This window comes from Engraulis encrasicolus, chromosome 8, assembly GCF_034702125.1.
Source record: "Engraulis encrasicolus isolate BLACKSEA-1 chromosome 8, IST_EnEncr_1.0, whole genome shotgun sequence".
Classification (NCBI taxonomy): Eukaryota; Metazoa; Chordata; class Actinopteri; order Clupeiformes; family Engraulidae; genus Engraulis; species Engraulis encrasicolus.
Genome location: NC_085864.1, coordinates 50,106,110 through 50,110,528, shown reverse-complemented (window position 1 = coordinate 50,110,528; position 4,419 = coordinate 50,106,110). Strand labels below are relative to the sequence as shown.

The following is a 4,419-nucleotide window of genomic DNA, read 5'->3' as shown; positions in this document are numbered from 1 at the left end:
GGAGAGGAGAGGAGATGAGAGGATGGGAGAGGAGAGGAGGGGAGGGGAGAGGAGAGGAGGGGAGAGGAGAGGGTAGAGTAGAGGGAGGAGAGAAGACGAGAGTGGAGAGGAGAGGAGGTGGAGAGTAGGGGAGAGGAGATGGGAGGGGGGAGAGGAGAGGAGAGGGGAGGAGAGGGGAGGGGAGGAGAGGGGAGGAGAGAGGAGAGGAGAGGAGAGGGGAGGGGAGGGGAAGAGAGGAGAGGGGAGAAGAGAGGAGAGAGGGGAGAGGAGAGGAGAGAAGAGGAGAGGAGAGGAGAGGAGAGGGGAGGGGAGAGACAGAAAGAGGGTGGACAGAGAGAAGACTGTGTGCACAAGAGAAAGAGAACACTCCTCTCTGCCATTCACTCCTCCTCACCCATCTCTCCTTTCTTCCTCCATTCTATTATCATTCTCTTCTTTCCCTCTCTATTTTCTCTTCTCATCTTGTGTAAATAGGCCTATGAGGGCCTAGTTGGCAATGGGATGGCACCTACTGTTGTACTCTTGTGGTTCAAGGCTGGTGGCCAAATATTTTGTTTTAGCAGTGGTTTTAATGTTTATTACATTAATACACAAAAAAGTGGACCTTCCCAATTTTGAGTTTTCAGTCATAAACAATCTTACGTTTTATATTGGTACATATAATTGCACCTTTAAGTTAAAGTTTCTATTGCACTGAACTGTCTTCTATTTTCAAGTCATTGAAATAAATAAAATAAATCAGCTGATTAGGTTGATATCTTTCCTCTGTTTATTTATTGTATGCTGTTCTAGTTGTTTGATAGCCTATTTCATCTGCAACCCAGTCGACAAATGCCTATTGAAAATGTAAAATAAATAGTTTATAAAAAGCATACACAGTAAAATGGGTAATAAATAGAGGTAATTCTGGCGAAACAATGAATTAATGATGGGTTGTTATTGTTAAAAACATGACTTAAATGAATTTGAAATAGCAGAACCTTTACTGTGACAATTACGATTTGGGACTTTTATTTTTAAACCGGCTGTGGCTTCCCTTGGAGCCGTTCACTTCAGTCTGTCGTCTGCCGAGCCAGTCGAATTTTCTTTGGAGCTAGAAACAATCAAAAGAAAATATTTCGTTTTTTATGAAGTTTAAGTTTCCTTTTGGAGTACGGAGCGTCCAGCTCTGTGAATGATGTAAGTTTTGAAGACTAGAGGCTTCCTTTCATCGAGTATTTGTTTTGTTTCAATTCGCCTTATTCACCCGGAACTTTCTAAAGACGTTGAGGGGTACACTTCAGGGGTACACCCGGCCGCACACCAGCTTTTTGGCGCCTCACTGCTGTGTGCCCAAATGTAGTCCTACGTCCTCAAAGAGAAACAAATCCTACCGTGGACAGACTTTCCACCGTTTCGCCAAAGAGCAGGCACTTCGGCGTGAATGAATTAATCACACCAAGAGGGATCCTGGTCTATATTTCAAGGTAAGATGCATAATTATGTCCAATCATACGCATTAGCTAGCACAAATAAGCTAGCTCGCCAAACTGGTCATGACTCATGTAGCCTAATGAAGCCTAATTAAAAAAAATATGAATGTGTAATTACACAATGCTACATTTATATGGTATTTCCAGATCGCTATTTCAAAATTATGCTTTCAATTTTGTGTTAAGCGATCTGATGGCTTACCGGATGTGTTACCAGAACCAGTAGCATACTTGTGCCAAAATGAAGTTGTTTTGCTAACGAACTAAAATACATGCTGGTATTTATGGTTACAGATCAACGCAGAGACCGAGGTTTGATCTGAGCACGTTGAGAAGCAATGCTTTGTTAAGGTCACCCGTGGTATGACAACGCTAATAAAGGATGCTGTGCCTGCCAACTTTGTTCGCCTGGACTTCAGAGAAGCCAAAGAGGAGAATCATCATTCGCATACCGTGGTTAGTTTGTTCAGTCATAAATCAACTGGCATGTGTTAACCAAGCCTCTTTACAAAAAAAAAAACTGATAGTAGTTTGCCATGGAATACATTTTACTTTAGACAAAAAACTTAATGCATGTGCTGGAGATATATTTGTTTGCATTGATCATGTACTCCTGAGTCATGAGCCAATGATTTCAAACTGTGATGTCATTACATTGCATTACATTTCACTTAGCTGATACTTTCATTTTATTCAAAGCGACTTAGTTATTATATGTCAGGGTATTGTTTACAGTCCCTGGAGTAATGTGGGTTTAGGTGCCTTTTCAAGGGCACTTCAGCCATGGAGATGTAGGGAGCGGTCAAAGGGATTCGAACCTGCAACCCCCAGATTGAAAGACCAACTCTCTTATCACTAGGCCACGGCTGCCTCACCACTAGGCCACGGCTGCCCTGTGTATGTTATGACTCTCCTGTCCTTTGTGTTTCTTTTTCAGTATGGATTCCATGGAGTATTCCATCGAGTATTTCTTCTGTTTCAATCGTCTTGGTAAGGCAACTTGTCTATTTTTCCCCATACTGTTGTAACCTAAGTCTTATATTGTCTATCACTGCCTTCAGGTGAAACCTGCAATTTGTTTTTTGTTTTGTTAATACTTAAGTTTAATGTTGGCTGGTTGAAATGAGTTCGGAGTAAGCAGACTGTATTTCACATGCTGTGATCACGCACCCATTGCACGCAAGGTGTAATTCTCTAGGCCTATACATGGGTTCTAAATGTTGTTTATAACCTGACTGAGCGAACCTAGCTGTGCACAACTCCACCTCTGATTGTAGAAAACCGCTGACGGTCAAAAACTTATCTCACATGTTTGGCTGCCAGTGTCTTGCCCCTCCTCATAACATTGTGTTGAACACTGTACGGGCCCATGTATAATTGCAAGGTTACCTCAATTTCAGTACACTATGTTGTTATTTCATAGTATTCACCCTGTTTACTTGATAATGGTTATTTAACTGAATGGTATGCAATGCAGTAGGAACAGAGTGTTTGCAGGTTTACAGTTTGCATAGCTTTTCTTTTGAGAAGATTGATTTTAAATGTTGCACAACTTTAAGTTTAAACTGATGATATTTGATAGGAATTCAACATTGTCCTGGGTGTGTAGCTTACGGCTGTAACTGCTATGATGCTTTTCTGCTCTACAGCCTAGGCTACATGATGTGTCTGTCCCTATCAAATAAACCAAACTTAACTGATGACATATGTTCACATAGGTGAAGTTTTTGAGCTGGATCTGGATTCTGCTGAGGATTCGTCGACTACTAGATGGCGAGCCACCCACTCATTCGAATGTGATCCTGTTCTACATTGCGCATGGCATATTTGGTAGGATTGTGGCCTGCTCGTGTCACATCACTGACTATGACTGACTTCAACGCCTTGAACTGAACTGCTTGAAATGAGCTATATTTCTTTTTGAACAACTTAAAGGAACTCTCTACATCGTTTCTTTTGAGGATTTAAAGGACTATTTCCAATTTTTGAAGGACAATTCAAATTTTTTTTTTTTTTAATGTTCAAACCTTTTTGGGGGACGGGGGGGTAATTGTAAATATTTAAACTTTTCAATCTCTTACTTGTGATGTTTTTATTTCATTTTGTTAATGCCCATTTTATTATTTTTCCCTATATCCTATGTTTGTATTTAAGAATGTCATTCTTCATTAGGGTTGCATACAATATTTTCTATGGATACATGATTATTTATAATGATAAATAAATAATTATTATTATTATTATTTATGCAAGATGGACATTTGACACGAACATTATGGTTTTCCCCGTTCATTTTGCTTTCGATATCCTTTCCTTTTTGTTTTGGACTGTTTCAATTCACGGGACGTCACTTTAATCCTCCAAAGGACATTTTTGGAGTGAAGCGGCCAACTCTCTTGAATTACTGCTCTTGTCGGCTTGCGCTCGCCTCTGTGGATCTAATAAGGACATAAAAGGACAGAAACTTAATGTTTTGTGTTAAGGCTACATTTTTATGTTAGAAATTATTTTTGTATTGTAAGGGAATTTGTGTTGTGAAATGTGTGTTGTGACCCTGGCAAGTTCTCTGTTTTGTAGCGTGCTGGGGTTTTTGATTTGACATGCTCTAATATAAATGGTGAAAATGTTGTAGAAACATATTGTATGTTGTCTTTTAATTGGTATCTTTTTCACTCTACCCAAAGCCTAGTGTCACATTCTGTAGCCCATTGATCCTGGCCTACCATTGACATGTACCATACTCAGTAGTGGGTAACAACAGTTTAACATCATTGATAATTCTTTTCTCTCTTTCTAACAGTGTGAAAATGTATTTCTTGAGACCAAGTGAAAATCATTTGTACTGTGATCATTTCTAGTGATACTGTCCAATTTCTGGAAATAGGCTCATATTACACATCCCCTTGAGTTAAATTATTGAGTTTTACCTTTCTCCTCCTGTATGTTC

At 39.7% G+C, this 4,419-nt stretch overlaps 1 long non-coding RNA gene across 1 annotated transcript; it reads left to right on the top strand.

Annotated features, from left to right (window-relative positions):
• The first annotated feature begins 1,653 nt into the window (after window positions 1-1,653).
• On the top strand, window positions 1,654-3,941 carry LOC134453762 (uncharacterized). The gene is made up of 3 exons (XR_010035734.1): window positions 1,654-1,928; window positions 2,410-2,462; window positions 3,191-3,941. It is a non-coding gene; the product is annotated as an uncharacterized LOC134453762 (long non-coding RNA).
• Window positions 3,942-4,419: the final 478 nt, after the last annotated feature.